We start from the raw sequence: 17,749 nt of genomic DNA, 5'->3' as shown, positions 1-17,749 counted from the left end.
TTAGTTGTGAGATTAGTATATGGCTCATGCACCTGATTGTACCCGTCAGAACCTACCCTCACCCTTCCTGACTCTCTCCGCTCCCGGATATCAACGACCCCTTTATCCTTCATCCATTCTCTGGTGGGTGGCCGTTTCATCTGTCAATTTCATTGTCCAGCTTCTGCCCCCCGGGAACGAGCATCAACATATCCTCCACTCATGGACTCACATCTGGAGCTCATCTCCCCACTGGCCATCACTGGTAGATACTTTACCAGACCACAGGGTGTTGTAGCAGACGTGCAACTCAGCGCAGAGCAGGCTGCACTGGCCTGCAAAGACCCAACAGCAGTCCCGCACAATTCCTTTATAATTAAGAACACGTGGCTCCCCAAAGATCTCACAACCATGATAGGGCATGTCGCACAACCAACAATACATTTCACACCATTTAGGCAAGACAGACCCCTTCGTCGAGCATGCACTGATTGGACAGGGCGAGTTTTATGTGCGCTGTGGGCACAATAATGGAACCATGCAGGCCAGCTGTTATCCGCCTAATCAAACAGTTACACTCAGACAGGAGCAATCTGCCATCAATACTATAATACCCGTATCACCCGCAGGAGTATTAGGAATCAAAAAAGTTATTCAATCACCTCTGCAACAGGGAATCCTCGTGCCCACACCACATGCAACGCTCCTTTCTTAACTATCCCGAAGCATGAAAAATCATGAAAATGGCGCTTTGTGCAAGATCGTAGGGCTGTCAGTGCCACTGTTGTTCCCTGCTTCCCAGTTGTCCCGGACACAAATGCTATCCTGGTCAGTATCCCCGCCTCCTCCACCTGATATTCTTGTAATCGAACTTTGCTCAGCCTCATTCGCCATTAAGTTGGTCCCTGAAACTTTATGTTTTTACATATGGCGGCTGCCAAAATATATGGACCGACTTTCCCCAAGGATTTTCGGCGAGCCCCAAATTTATGCTGCTGCAGTATACCTCACCCTGTCCACCCTTCACCTATCATGCCACAGCACGTGCCTCCAGTATGCGGATGGCTTGCTGTTGGCTGCCACCTCCGCTACTCCATGCAAGCAGTTTATGGCAACCTTGCTCTGCAGTCTGGCACAGGATGGGCAAAGGGTGTCTATCAAGCACAGGGTATCCTCAGAGCAAGGAGCAATTGGGTGTCATCACCCAGCTTCCCCTAACTGCCACGAACAGGCTGCACAAGTGTTTCTGGAGCTGGTAAACTACTGCAGCCCATGGATTCCCGTCCATTGTGCTATTGATGCACGTCTGCGGGAGGCAGCTTCCCCTAAACAGCCAGCCAGAGTGAAGTCAACATTCGAAATGCAACGAGCATTCACTGAACTGAAGCAACAAATGATTTTCACTCCTGCTCTGACAGTCCCCGATTACTCACAGTGCTTCTATCTTTATGTAACCAAGCTAGACGGGTTCGCGCCTTGCATTTTAACACAGCTTCATGGGGATCTCCATCGCCCTGTTGCATTTTATAATGTTTAGTTATCACCTGTTATGAGCGGAATGCTGGCATGTTTGTGTGTCGTGGCAGCAACCACAGTAACAGTGGATAAGGCCACCCCCAGTGTGCTAGGTCACTCGTGCACTGTTTTTTTCCCACTGTCGCTCTCCCTGCTGCTTCATTCAGCAGCAATCCAACATTTTACTGCAACTCTGAGAACTGGTCATGAGGTCACTTTTTGATCTCGGCAAACATTTCCCTATACCGCGCCCTAGTTTTGAATCCCGCCACCCTAATTCCGCTCATCTAACATGATTCTGCAGACAACCACAACTGCTTGGACCTGGTTCAGCATTCCTGTCAAAAGGCTTCTGCCAGAAACATTGATTTTCCTGCTTCTCGGATGCTGTCTAACCTGCTATGCTTTTCCAGCACCATTCTCATCTATACTCTAATCTCCATTATCTGCAGTCTTAACTTTCGCCTCGTTCAGGAGGTGTCCTGACCGGTCTGAGAAAACCCTGACCAGATTCTGTTCAACAGCAGCTCTTCCTTCCGGCCATCAGACCTATACACATTAGCAGGCCAAGCCATCGGCACCCCTTTCACCACTCTCGAATCAGCTGCTTTACCAGTTGGTGTGTCCACACAGGCGGCAGAGCTCTTTGCGCTCATTAGAGCCTGCAACCTGGCACAGGGTTGCACAGCCAATATCTACAGACTCCAGATGGGCCTTTGGAGTCGTTCAGGACTTTGGCATAATATGGAAACAGAGGAAGTTCATCAGCTCAGCAGTGAGACCACTTCAACGTGCAGCACTCATTGCCAACATCCTAGAAGCAGTCCTGCTACCTGCCGCTGTCGCAATTATAAAATGTGACGCCCACAACTCTGCCACCGATGCTGTCACCCAAGCAAATGCCTCAGCTGATGCAGCCACCCGGGAATCTGCACTATCATTGGCTACTTATGTCATACAGACCACAGGGTGGTGAAACCTCAAGAGCCTCCAGACCCTCTCGATGCAGTCCGCACCAGCAAGTCGCCGCACCAGATGAGAGGGCCGCATGGGCCCGCATTGATGCCTACAATCACCGTCCTTGCAGATTCTTATCCATCCCTGCATCGTCTACCTGAAAGCCCATCTGCACTTATTGGCACTGGCAGCACACGGAATCGGACACAGAAGCAAATGCTGCCAGCCATTCCTGGCATGCAGCGGGATTCACTGCAGCTGCCCAAGCCCTGCTGTCACAGTGTCTCATCTGTCCACCAAAAAATGCAGGGAAGCCGATGGCCAAACATGACTAAATAAAAGTTCCTGAGGGTCATTTCACCCACCTTCTAATTGACCTTGCCCACATGCCTCAGAAGGAGGAATACAAGTATATCCTAGTTAATGTCGACATGTTTTCAAAATGGGTCAAGTCATTACCCATCAAAAAAATGCCCCCAGAGCAGTGATAAAGTGTATCCTGCACGACGTTATTACAAGAGGTGTCTATGCCAGGGCACATATAATCATACGGGGAATGGGGCCCATTTCAACGCGAAGCTCATTACTGCTGACGGGGACGCCCTCGGGATACCCTAGAGATACCACATTATGTACTATCCTCCAGTCATCAGGAATGGTGGCGTCAGTGAACGGCCGCCTCAAAACCACCCTCCATAAAATCATCAGGTCACAGGACTGACTTGGTCAGATGGTCGACCACTGGTGTTTTACACAGTAAAAAGATAGGGAAACCAAACGACGGATTTTACACCATTTGAAGTGTTAATGGAACGACTCATTCCCACAGCCGGACCCAAAACTAGCCAATGGCACAGCGCTTCTCTGAACACAGGAAGCTGTCTTGGATTAGATTCAAGCCCTTAGTAGAAGATCACTTTAACCCATGACTTGCAAAAGTTGGAGTGTACTGGGCACTTGGGTGTTTCTTTTCTTTCTACTGATGGAAACTGAATAAAGATTCGTGCATCTTGTGTTCTTCACTGTGTCTCAAACCTACACACACGCAACATGGGTGCTGGGGAAAAATAAACACTACCGTAGTTCGGCAATAGTGTGGGGGTAATACAAAACAAAACAAAAATAAAGCTGTGGTGTCAACACCACGGCAGGAACCCCTTCACCAGTTTAAACTGGGCACTATGTAATGAGACAGTCTCTGCCGAAAGATTCTCTCTCCCGGAGATGGAAAGGACCACTCTTGGTCTGTCTCACGACCACGACAGCTGTCACGCTCCAAGGGAGACCAGAATGTGACCCAGTGAAAGAGGGATCCGCCTCCACAGATGGACAACCAAGCAGAACAGGATTCAGCTCCAGACACCACAGAGTTATCGAACTGCTCGCTGCAGCCATCAGGATCATCACTCTTGGTCTGACTTGCACATTACCACTGATCGGTAACAGGGCACACAGAACAGGGCACTTAATCCACCGTGAGCCGTAGGTGAACGTTTTCCTTGATATAACCCACAGGGTATGTCCAGAGGGTAAACCAGACCAGTTGCTGGGTCTGTGATGGTCTCCCTGAACATTCCTATGGAGACATTCCCCATGGTGCAGTCCCTTTTAACACAGCAGAGATGGCAGAATTGTGGCTAAAACTGGACAGGTCCCTGGGGTCACAACGATCAGTCTGCCAATCAGACCGCTCATTCATGTGACTAATAGCTGAGTCTACTGGAAATCCGCAGGATACCACCTCGACAAAATCACAGGATTTTCTACACAGCCCAGAACCTCTCACATGAACATCCAACCTTGACCATCACTGACACCACCGCATGGGGATCACACAGAAGAATCATCTGCCTGACGAGAAGCCAGCCATCCGCATGGGTGGCTGACTGGATCTGGTGCCCTAACTCACTGCTCTTGACCTCTGCAGTACTCTGGTCTGTAGCAGAGGGCAGAGTCCTAGATATACCTGGCCACAATATGTCTGCCCACAATTCCATTTTCAATAATATTTGGACAGGATTCCAAACCCACCACCTAAGAACATACAATGGCACTTATTTTGTCTGCGGCCACAAGTCATACCCCGGCTGGCGTTGTCATGGGCTGGCACGTGGCATGTGGTACCACTCCTTTCCCACTCCCAGTCGTCTCCTTTGCAGAAGCTTATTCCCCGCAGAAAACGCGCCTTCACTGCCCCAGACGAGATACCCTCTCCCCCCTTTTTGTGACAACTTACGAACACCCTGCACCTCAACATAGAGGCACATCAGTTGGCCACCATGCGAGAGGAGATATCATGCCACGGCTGAAGGGCTTGCCCAGCTGAATGCAGAGGCTGTCGCCATTCGCACTGTGGCCCAGCAAAACATAATGGCCATGGACTACTGGCTGGACAAAAAAAAAGGGGCACTAGCGGCTTCATTCGCAAAGCCTGCTGTACCTACACCCCTGAACCCAACGAAAATATAACGGACCTGTCACACCACATTCGACAGGCTGCTTCTGACCCAAATGAACCGGAGTCCACTGGGACCTGTGGACCTGGGCAACCTCCTGGCATGGCTCACGGGGCACTGAACTGCTAGAGGAACTGGTATCTTTTATTGCGGTTGTGGGTATCATTATCCTGGCCTTGGGCCTCCGTATGTGCTGCTGCCGGTTTTGTACAGAACTTTTACCCCTCCTCTCCTCACAAACCAGCTTGTACAAGTTCGCTGGAGTGAGATCCCCTCCCCGACACAAACAACGCTGGGTCAGATTCAGACACTGACTACCACCTCTCTGACACCAAAGCCCCACCACTGATAGCCTCCCCTTTCTGGGCTACATTGCACCTTTTCAACATGCTCTTCAGCAAAGAGCGAACTGTGGAGAAAATCTGGTACACTTCCCACTCATAGCATAACCACATTAAAAAACACAGAAGCATGTTGGCGAAACACAGAAATCATACCTGCCAACAAAACAGAACACACCCACAATGCATAAGTTGTGGCCAAACAGGCGAATATCGAATCCAGATATTCTAAGCTACTCCCAGACCAGATAATAACTTCTCAAACAGCCTTCCCAGTAAGTTCCTCGCCTCGATCATCACTTCAGTCCTAATACCCTAAGCGCAGTCTCATTTCCCATATAAACCAATGGCACAGAAACAAAGAGGCAGACTGAGAGACCCCGGAAGACTTTGCTCCCAGGAGGAACACAATGGCCAGAACTGAATGACAGGAGAAGGAAAATTTACACATACTCGTGCAGACAGGAAATACCGTTAAGAATCCTCGAGAAGACATTTTCACCCATTCATGGAGATGGCTGGAATCTCCAGTGGCAATTACAAATGAATTGTTACTGCCAGACGCTTGTTTAAATTATATTTAGTTTATTCTTGTTTTAATCGCTTCCCAATTGTCGCCACTATGCTGTTACAGCTTTAAGATTATCCTCTTTGTTTTGTCCCCCTATGAAATCTGCGTGCACTCTCTGCTTTGGGGAGTACATTCTTGCCATCTGTGCAGAGAATCAGTTCTGGGTCAGCCTGGTACATGTCTTTACCCCGATGTCAATTTGTTTCATCAAACTGTTTGCCAGCTTTGTACCTGATTCTCTGATCCATTTGGCTGACACCTCATGATCGTGAATTGTTTATGTTTTTACCCTGTTATCAGTCTCCCCTGGGGAATCTCACTCAAACCCACATACACGACATCATATCCACTTCCCTCGTTTGAACATCTGATCTCTTCCTCAAATCATGTAATCAGATCTGTTATGCATTACCTCCTTTGACAATACCATGCTGACGCCTTGATCAAACCTTGCCTGGACAAGTCGCAATTAATTCTCTCCTTCAAAGGTTTCTCGAAACGTTTACCGACCACTCCTGTGAGACTCACTTGGTTGTATTTCGCTGGTGTGTTTCTACCTGCCTTGTAAAAAAGTAGAACCCCATTATTGTCCTGCAGTCCTCGACCAACTCCCCTGTGGCCAAAGAGGAATGTTAACATTGCTCAGAACCCCTTAAATTGCTCCTTTGTCTCACAAAGTTACGTTAGGTACAACTCCACTCTGAGCTGGGGATTTGTCCACGTTTCAGACTCTCAAAACTTCCAGTATAATCTCAATTCCGATATGAAACTGATCAAGAGCCTCTGAGTGCATCTTCCTGTATTCTATATAGATGTCTTCCCACAAAGGGACTGCTCTCCAGCTGAATGTGTAAAGTGATTGCTCCATATATCTTTACAACTGTACACTACTGTACTCTCACAATGGAGGGAACGCATTCACCTATTTTAACGGGAAGACGCGGTTTTCAGCCTTTGCGCCTATTAAACCTTTAGTTTTGATACCCAAAGGCACAGTGTTACTATGAGAAAGCAGTTCAGTGTTTTCTATCCGAAAGAAAGACCGGCTCTTGATGACACCTCCTGCGTGGACTCCAATCCGTTCACATCTGACATGAGGATTTTTTTTTTCTCTCTGCTGTTCATCACATCCAGGATAGAATTGCGGTAGAAATGATTGCTGTCTTCGTTGACCTAAGAAGTTGATGTCGATGGCTCACCTTGTAATGGGAACTATCCATAAGAGAACTTTTCAAGAGGAACACAGTTCTGTCATCTGAGCAGGGGATCATTGCACAAGCAGAGTAACAGGTTTCTACCAGGTCATGCGCAGTTATTCTTCTTCGAATATTCACAGTATCCGACTCGAGAGCATAACCAGATAGTGCTAGAAAAACTCAGCAGGTCTAGCAGCATCTGAAAAAAGAAATCAGAGTTAACATTTCGAGTCCAGTGACCATCCTCAGAACTGACGATAGCTTAGAAAATGTTGGTTTGTCTGCAGAAGATATAGTGGGGTTTGGGCGAGAGTAAGGAAAAAATGAAAGGGATGGATAGAGTTCAAATAGAGAGAAGAACAGTTGGACAAAGGAATGGATGATGATCTCGCTGTCAGGGTGAATAACTGTTAATGGAGACTGTTAGTGGCGAACCATATGTAGTGTGTTAGGGCAGACTGTTTGATAGAGAGATAGGATTGGGAGAGTTCATGCCCTTAAAAAATGAAAATGATATGGGGTCTGGAAGGCTGCAGACACCCCAAACACAAACTGATTTGGTATCCTTCCAGCATGCCCTGAGTTTCGCTGGAACTCTGCTTGAAGACAGAACTTGAATTGTCTGCAATGTGTTCACCGAATCCAAACTTCGTTTCCCAAGATAGTGGAAACCACATTGCCTTAGATTGGATTGCGTGAAGTGCAGTTCATGTGTTGCTTCACCTGGAAAGTGTGTTTGGCCATTGGAAACAGAGGAGAGAAGACGCCAATAGACAGGTGAGTAGAGACAAGCAGCAAACGGAAATGTTATTAGAGAAATGATGAGGACAAGAAACCTAACAAAAAGGCACTCCACCTGAATGCTGGTCGCATTTGTAACATGGTTGAAGACTTAATGGCACAAATCAACACGAATGAAAATGATTTAATAGCCGTTAGAGAGATACGGTTAAGGGCTGGACACAATTGGGAGTTAAATGTCCAAGAGTACGAGATTATTTGGAAGGTTAGAGAGCAGTGTAAAAGAAGTTGGTGTCTCTCTGTTATGCAAGGCCGTCATCAGGGCAGTGTGGAGAGACAATATGTGCTCTATTGGGAATGTTTGAATTACTTTGCGTGGAACGTAGAAATTCTAAAAAGAAAAAGTCACTGATAATTGCAGTCTATATATGCCAGCAAATAATAACATCACACTGGTGAAGGCAATAAACAAACAAATAAGCAATGCCTGTCAAAATGGGTCAGCTATTATCATTAGAGATTTTAATTTACATGTAGCTTGGTCGATGAGGAGGAGGTCGATGAATGTACCCATGATGGTTTGCAATGGAACCGACGAGGGAGAAAGCAATCTTTGATCTGGTCCTGTGTAATGGAACAGGAATAATTAATGATCTCATAGATATTGATCTTCTTGGAACGAGAGATCACAATATGGCCGAACTTAGATTTCAGATGGGGAGTGTGAATATAAAATCCTGTGCATGTACACGGGTCACAACAATAGAATGAGAGCACACCTGTCTAATGTAGACTGGAAACAAAGGTTATTTGGTGGGACAGATATCGAGCAGCGTAGGACCTCCAAAAAAGATTGTTTTGTAGAAGTGCTCAGCAAAAGTATTTTCCAATGAAAAGGAAAGACTGCAGGAAAAGGGGCAATCTGCCTTGCGTGACTTCTGAAATAAGGGAGCTAACAAAGTCAAAGAGAAAGCATACCATGTCGTCGAGAACAGCTTGAAACTGGAAGATTGGGGAAACTTTAAAGATAAACATGACGAAGTACAGAATACAAAGACGGATAGCAAAAGTTTCTATGAAAATATAAAACGAAGGACGAGTGGCTAAAGCAAAGGTTGGTCCTTTCGAGGATGAGAAGGGACATTTAGTTATGCGATGTGATGAACTGGGCGAGGCATTCTATTTTGTGTCAGTCTTCACAGTGGAGAATGCTAATAACATGCCAGTAAGTGATAAAGAGACAACTGTAGGTGAGGACCTGGAAACAAACATTATTACTGAAGAGGTAGTGTCAGGCAAGCTAATGGAGCTGAGGATCGACAAGTCTCCTGGCCGTGAGGGAATGCACCTCAGGGTATTAAAGAAGATTGCGGGAGAAACAGCAAGTGCTCTCGTGGCAAGTTTCAAATTCACTGGACTGCGTGGCCGTCCGTGCAAGTTGGAAAACAGCTAGTGTGACACCACTGCTGAAAAAGGGAGATGGATAAAAGATTGGGAATTATTGATCAGTCAGCTTAATTTTTGCAGTGGGGAAGATGCTAGAGTCTATTATCAAGGAAGAAATAGCAGGGCATCGAGATTGAAACTGGAAAGACGCAACGGAGGTTCATGAAGGTTCAAGCAGTGATGTTATGTTGCAGCTGTACAAAGTGCTGGTGAGGCTATCCTTGGTGTCCTGTGTGCACGTTTGGTTCCCTTCCTTGAGAATGGATGCACTGGCACTTGGGTGGGAGGGGGGCAGGAGGGGTGCGGAGGAATTTCGCTAGGTTGATTCGGAAGTTGAGGGAGTTGGCCTATAAATAGAGACGGATTAGATTAGGATTATTTTCTTTGGAATTTAGAAAAATGAGGGAGCAATCTTACTGAAACATAAAACTTTGAACGGAATAGATTAGATAGAATTAGAAAGGATGCTTCCACATTCGGGTGAAACTCGAACAAGAGAGCATAGCCTCAGGATTAGAACAAGAGAGCATAGCCTCAGGATTAGAACAAGAGAGCATAGCCTCAGGATTAGAGGGAGCAGACTTAGACTGAGTTCAGAAGGACCTTCTTCACCCAGACGGATGTTAATATATGGAATACCTTGCCCAACGAAGAAGTTGACGCTCGTTCAATAAAAGTTTTTAAAGCTAAGAGCGATACTTCTTTTGAATAATAAAGGTAATAAGAGATACAGTGAGAGGGCGAGTAAGCGGAATTGAGTCTTTAGTAAGATCAGCAATGATATGATTGAACGGCAGAGCAAGCTTGAAAGGCCGGACAGCCTACTCCTGCTCGGATGTTTACGTTCTGTGCATTTATGTGTCAGAAAAGCGGAGATGCAGGGGGAAGACTCCATGGGGCGACTTGGTTCAGGTGGTGGGTGTGAAGGCAGATTGCAAAAGGGTTTACTGTAGGGAATGGTCACTGTGGATGGTGGACAGAGACGGGAGAGGGATATATGTCTGATGATGGCATCTCGCTATTTGTGGTGGAAATTTAAAACAAAATCGATGATCACTTGAAGCACCACTGCGAATACATTTGCCAACTTTTATAGGTGCGCAATTGAGAGCATTCTGTTTGGATGTATCACTACCTGGTATGGCACCTGTACCATTCAAGAGCAGAGACAGTCACAGCGAGTGGTGAACTCGGCCCGGACAAATGCAAAGGACAACCTATTATATGTTTGCATGTTATTTATACATCCATGCAACTTAACTATGTGATATGCGTGCATTGATCGCAAGACAAAGCTTTTCACTGTGCCTCAGTGCACCTGAAAATGAATTCAATTCAATTCAATTGGAATGGATTTTTGGAGTAGCTTGTGGTGGAGCCAAGTCGGGAACAGGCAATACTCGATTTAGCGTTGTGCAATGAGGCAGATGAGACAACAGAGCTGAAGATGAAGGAACCCTTAGGAGGCGGTGATGAGAATATGATTGAATTTACCCTGCAATTACCTGAGAGGAAGAATATACAATCAGAGGTAACAGTATTAAAGTTGAATTAAGGCAAGTACAGAGGCATGAGGGAGGAGCTGGGTGAAATTGGTGAGGAGAGGAGCCTAGCAAGAAAGCAGGAAAGTGGAAATGCAGTAGCAGGAGTGTCTGAGCGTAATTCATCAGACACATCAGAGACACATCCATTGGAAAATGAGGCATGGTGTCAGGAGGATGATGCAAACATGGCGGACTGAGGAAGTCATCGATCGCATAAAGGCAAAAGAGAAAATATATAATGTGGCGAAGGGCAGTGGGTAATCAGAGGATTGGGAAGCTCACAAAGACCCACAAAGGGCAACAACAAAACCAACGAGGAGGGAGGAGATTAAATATAAGATAACTACTAATATAAAGTAAGACTGCAGTTGTTTCTTTATTCTTATAAACGCAAAAGAGAGGTAGAAGTTGACAATGGGCCGTTGGAAAATGACAATTGACAGAAAGTAGTGGGGAACAAGGAAATTGTTGAAGAACTGAAAAAATATTTTGTGCCAGTCTTCACAGTGAAAGACATGAGTTATACCCAAACATACAAGAGAATGGGGGAACAGATGTGAGTCTAGTGGCCATCACTGTGAAGGTCCAAAAAACACTGAATGGCCTGAAGGTCGATACATCATCTGGATCAGGTAGAATACCCTCCAGAGTTCTAAGGTAGACAACTGAATAAATTGTGGATACGTTAGTGGAGAGCTTTCAGGAACCGCTAGAATCAGAAAGGGTGCTATAGGACTGAAAAATCACAAACGTGACACCCCACAAAAGCTGGAAAATTATAGAGCAACCAGCCGTATCTTGGTTGAGGATAAGATCCTGGAATCCATTCCGTTGGAAGAAATTTCTGAATACTTGGAAGTGCATGTTAAAATAAGGCAAAGTCAGCAATGTTTCGTCATGGAGAGGCCATACTTGACAAATCTGCAAAAAAATCGTCTTTGAGGAAGTAACGAGGAAGACAGACCAAGGAGAGACATTGGATGTTATGTGTCTGGGCTTCATGAAGGTCTTTGATATTTACCGCACAGGAGGCTACTGAATAAGGTAAGGGCCCATGGTTTCAGAGGAAAGCTGCGTTCGCAGGACAGAAAGCAGTGATTGGTAGCAAAATGATCCTTCTCAGGATGTCAGCTGGTGACAAGTGGCGTTCCTCAAGGCAGTGCTGGGGCTACAACTTTTCATTGTCTCCATTAGCGATCTAGGTAAAGTACCTGAGGGCACTGTGTATCAATTTGCAGACAATGCAATGGCAGGACAGTTAAAATTGAGGAAGCGGGGATGCTGCAAAAGGATATGGACATGTAGGGAGCATCTGAAAATAAATGGCAGATGGAGCATAATGTGAGAAAGTGTGAGGTGTTGCACTTTGGTCGGAAGAATAAAGACACGGACTGTTGTCTAAATGGGGCGATGGTGCACATGCCTGTCGTGCAAGGATACTTGAGTATATTAGCCTAGGAATCTCTTAATATGAAGTTGCAGATTGAAGCTGTAGTTTGGAAGACGGCTGCAATGCTGACATTTATTTTTGGAATATTTGAATATAAAAGCAGGGATGCACTTCCGCAGCTCTATAACAGTCTGGTCAGACCACATCTGGATTACTGTGTGTACGTTTTGTTATCAAATTTCAGGAAGGATGCACTGGTGCTGGCTGTGTTCAGAGCTGATTCACCATTATGGTGACAGAAATGAAATGCTTGACACATGAGGAACGTTCGAGGACTCTGGGTCAATACTCGATGAAGTTTAGAAGAATAAGAGGGAATCTAATTGGTACTTATAGAATCGTGAATCGACTAGACAGAATGGATGCTGGGGAGGTGTTTCCATTTTTAGTAGATACTAGAACCCAAAGGCACAGCTTTGGAGAAAAGTGAAGACATTTGAGAGCAGTAATAAGAGATACTTATTCAGAAAGAGAGTGGTGAATGTATGGAATTCGTTGCCAGATAAGTCTGTGGAAGACAGGGCTGTGATTACATGTAAGACTAAGGTATGTAGCAGCGTGGTTGTCAAGGATATTAAGGTTTATGGGGCGAAAGCTGGAGAATTGGGTTTAGAAAGTAATTGCCATGATCTAATGGCAGAGCAAATACACTTAGCTGAATTGTTTAATTTCTGCTCTATTGTCTGATGGACTTATGCATCGAATGACCTCCATCTGCAAGTTCTCCTCCAAGGAACGTGCAAGCCGGACTTGGAGCCTTGTCTGCGAAAATCTAATTGAGTGCTGATCCAGACTTGATGCTCCAAATGGTCTATTTCCGCCCTCCATCTTCTATTTTATCATTCTTCATAAAAAAAGATGAATGCAATGACCACTCCTGTGGCCAGTCCTCTGAATCATCTCTGAACAGGCAGTTGCTAAAGTTCCAGCATCATATCCCTGCTCTTATACTCCCCCTTGCGATCAAGAACAGAAAGTATCTCCAACCCCTTGAGACCACTTGATCCCTTGTCCAATCCCCTTCAAAAATTCGTGAATGCCTCCTTCAACTTCTCTTTTATTACTGTAAACCACTCAGTATTCACTCTTGTCTCATTGTTTCTCCCCAAATTCATTATCACCCACTTCGCTGGATTGAATTCATTTCAGCACTTTTTCTTGCCAATTGTTTCCAATCTCCCTGCAGTCTGTGGCTTTCTTCCTCATGGTTAACTACATCACTAATTGTTACATAATTTGCACACTGCTAAATGATCACCACGACAAATAATTAAAAATCATTGACCAATATGAGAAAACAATGGAACTCATAGAAGCCATGTTTCATACGCTCACAGAGGACACCAGAATTGGAGACTGTAAAGAAGGTGATCGAAGATTCCAGAATGATCGTAATCCAATGCGTCTTTGGGCTGAAAAATGTCAGATTGGAGTTCAATCTGGATAAATGGAAGTTATTGTATTTTGCTACATCAAATATGAGTAGGGCTTATAGAATTAGTGATCGGGCGGTGCATCGTGTTGTGGAAAACGGAGGCCAGGGATGCAGGTGCATAATTCTTTTTAGTTTGCTTCACATATCGACAGGATGGTTAAAAAAAATTGTCATCCTGCATTCGTTGCTCAGTCCTTTGAGCATAGGAGTTGGTACGTATTGTTGAAGTTGAATAGGATATTGGTTGAGGTCTCTTCTGGAGTACTGCGTCCAGTTCTTGTCGCCAAGTAATAACAAGGAAATTATTAAGCTGGAGTAGGTTTAGAAGAGGTATGCCTGCGTATGGCTAGTGGGGAAGGTTTATGTTAGAACGAAAGGCTGGAGAGGCTGAGAATATTTTCACTCGAGCACTGGAGTTTGAAAGGCGACCTGTTAGAAATTTATAATTTTTTGAGAGTCAGAGAGAGTTAATTGTAACTGTGTTTTCTGCAAGGAAGGGACTTCAAAACAAGAGGGCAATTGATTTCGTTGAAAAGAGAGAGATTTAAAATAAGACATGAGAGGCTTGTTTTTTTTTAACAGAGGATGGGTTATGTGTGCAATTCACTTCCTGAGGCAGTAATGAATGAAAGTACATTTACAATGTTTACAGGATATTTAGATAAATGAATTAGAAAGTTTCAGTGGGATTTAAAAATAGCTGTTCATTCATACCTAGTCTATTATTTATTGCCCAGAGGGCAGTTCGGAATCAACCACGATATTATGGATCTGGAGTCACATGCCAGCCAGACCAGATAAGTATGGCAGTTTTGTTTCTCGATCAGGCATTAGTGAATCAGATCTACAACAACTGATGCAACATTATCATTAGACTCTTCAAATCTAGGCATTTATAGAAATAAAATTCCAGCATCTGCCATGCCAGGATTTGAACAGAATTATATCTGGACATTCGTATGAACAATGCAGTAATAATAATAATACAAAGGCATTATTAACCTTCAACAATTACAGGAGCTGTCAGATGCGACACGTTAAGTTTGGCATTATGTTCAGTATGAGCTGTTAGGAGTGAAAGGCCTGTTTTCATGCTGTGTGAGTATATGACTTTGACGGTATTAAACTGGGAGCTGGTTGGGATTAACTGCAGCATTGACAGTTTAATTGATCTCCTTCTGGGATATGTAATCTTGCTGGTTACTCTGGAGTTTTTGTTTGCTCATTGAGCCTTCCCCACGCACGGGACTGTTGAACAGTCATTCCCCAGTTTGACTGAGTAAATGAGTTTCCACTTCAGCATGTATTTGAATCCCACACATTCTGTCTTTGCTTGTGTGAGTTTCCTCCCACAGTCTGAAGGGGTGCAGGGTACTGCGATCAGCCATGGAAATGATGGGGAATGGAATAGGTATGGAGTGTGGGTCTGATAGTATGTGCTTCGGAGGGATGGTGTCGTCTGCAAGGGCTGAATGGCCTGCGTCCCCATACGGTAGGCATTCTCGGATTAAGGGTCTACTACGTTGTTCTGGCCCTGGAGTCACAAGGAGGCAAGATTGGGTAAAGATGGTAGAATGCCCTGCGTAAGGGACATGCATGAATGGGATTGCAGGAAATTAAAGTCATGTTCTCTGTTCCTGAGGTCAGCTTTTCATTCCAGGTTTTATTCGACGAATTGTAACATTACCAGTTCCGTGTCTGAGTCCCCAAGGATGACTAGTTTATTATATAACCAGAACACCACATTCTCCAGGTTGCAGTATTTACTGGGAACAAGAAGCAGATTCTGAGGGGATGCGAGCAAAGGCAGCTGCTACTGCCAATATCAAAAACATTTATCCAAACATGAAAATGAAATTTCGAACCTTGCCACCCCAAAGTTAAAGTCTTAACAATCTTTAGATGCGCCAATCGACTGTCTCAGCGACATGTACTGCTTATGGCTATAATATTATAAATGGGGGCAAGTATTCCCTTCCGCCCCGTTTTTGACCAGAAGCAATCCCAACCTCGGAAATAAACGCGCTGCTCTCCCGTCATTCCATCCCAACTTCGAACTTGATCTTCATGGCTGCTTCACACAGTTTCCCTGATTCCGAGTCTGGAACTGGAATTAAGTGTGATTGCCTGCAGCAGTTGTTATTGCTTTGTGTGGGCAAAGTAATGGAGTAGCCGATGTTAAACTATAATGCTATTGAAGCATATATTTGAACAATATCCTGCACTGTCCCATGAGTTTCGAGAGTTTCATTAATCCCATTCTCCAGTACTCTCATTCATGGAATCTCCACAGACTCTGGGGACTTTGAACTAAAAGATTCAGCCCATTTTGAGTTCCCACATGCCTGTTGTTAAGTCCTGATATTATATATTATTCCTGACATTTCCTCTGCTAAAATACTAGCTGAAGTTGGCAAGCGTGGTCTGTGGTGTTTAGTATTTCGTCAACTGCGTTGTGATTGCCACGACTTCGAATCGACTCTACATCATGATAGTCAGTTCTCTCAAAGTTTTGCTTTTGGTGAAACACGGTAAGAAATTACTCGTTTTTACATGACAATATTCTCCGAGGTGATGATTTGTTTTCCATTGAATTTCGTTCTATGATATTTCGGCGTTTCATTTGTCAGCATTTAACCCCAAACGTTCTTTAAGATATCTTTCCCTCCCACTCACCCTAACTCTCTTTTCCGACCTTCGTCTCATTTGACTGAGGTATTGCACAATGGAACATACACTTTCACGTTGATACCATCTACTCACTGTTGCTGGATGACCATGCCCCAATCTCTTCATTGGCACGTTTAAATCATTCAAGTCGTTTGGATATCGTAGCTGTGTGATCAATTCTCCTTTCGCGGTTTTTACTGACATGGACCAGAGATTATTGGAACGTGAGACTCAATAAATGGACACAGAGAATAATTGGGAAAAAAGAGACTCTATTGGAACAAGTCAGCCATGATGGTTTTCTGCGATAGCCTACTCGTATAATCACTTGATTGTTAATACGAAAGGCCAGGTAACATCTCAAGGTCGATGGGTTCGATTCCCACCACACCACGACAATGGTAAAATATGAATGCAAGAAATACCTCCAATTAAGGATATGCCAAATCCGTTGCCTGAATGACCCATATGTTTCACTGACGTCCTTGAGGGAAGGAAACTGCCATCCATGTCTCCTTTGGCTTCCACGTGTCCCCGGACCACAAGCCGATAAATGCTGCAGAGCCACACCGCATGCTGGTGCGACAAGGTAAAAACGGTTCATTCGGTTCTACTTAGACTATTGTCTGCAGTTCACATAAGTCCATGATCTGATCGCACTGGGAAAGGTTCAGGAGAGATTCACTCGGATAGTGTCTGGTCTGAACAGTTTCAGTCATGAAGAAAGACAGGACAGACTGGGATTGTTTGTCACCGTGCAGAGGAGTTGGCGAGAGGCATGGTTAAGTTGCACAAAATCTTGAGAGGTATGTATTAGGTAGACTGAAAGTAGCGTTTCCCATCGACGGAGATATCGATCATAGGGGGCCAGAAATTTAATGAGAAAGACAGAAAGGTTTAAGTAAATGTGTGGAAAAGCATGAGAGTCCGGCAATTGTTGGAATTTGCAACACTGTGTCTGTAAGGGTCAGGGAGGCAGGAACCCTCATAACCTGAAGAAATATTCAGATGTGAATATGTTCTGCCAATACCGATAAAGCTATGGGCTAAGCGATTCAGGTCGTTAAGCAGTTGTTTTTGACAAGTGGAGACACAATGTGCTGAAATGTCTCCTTTAAAACTGTTGTCCTCGGTAGTATAATGGTTAGTGTCGCCGCATGCTATGCGCGAGATAGGAACTCAATTCCTCGGTGGGGCAGTGTAAATGTTTTAAAATTGCCGCTCCGTTCCCAAGTGCGGGATATTAGTGCCTGTCCTTCCATTATCCATAGGACATGTCACAGGAAGGACAGTGCTGTCTGAATCAGCGTGGGGAAGGACTGCAGCTCCCGGCGAGACAGAGTATCAGTGAAAGTACAAACACGTGACTTCTGCAACTTGCACCTTGTGTCTGTATTGGAGTCTAAATCAATTGATAGATAGAATAAGGAAGCTGAAGAAGAAACAGG

The sequence above is a fragment of the Chiloscyllium plagiosum genome, unplaced genomic scaffold, assembly GCF_037043375.1.
Source record: "Chiloscyllium plagiosum isolate Xiang-an unplaced genomic scaffold, Cpla_swu_hap1 HiC_scaffold_42, whole genome shotgun sequence".
Taxonomy (NCBI): domain Eukaryota; kingdom Metazoa; phylum Chordata; class Chondrichthyes; order Orectolobiformes; family Hemiscylliidae; genus Chiloscyllium; species Chiloscyllium plagiosum.
The sequence above is the reverse complement of the archived record's forward strand: the minus strand, read 5'-3'. Positions refer to the sequence as shown.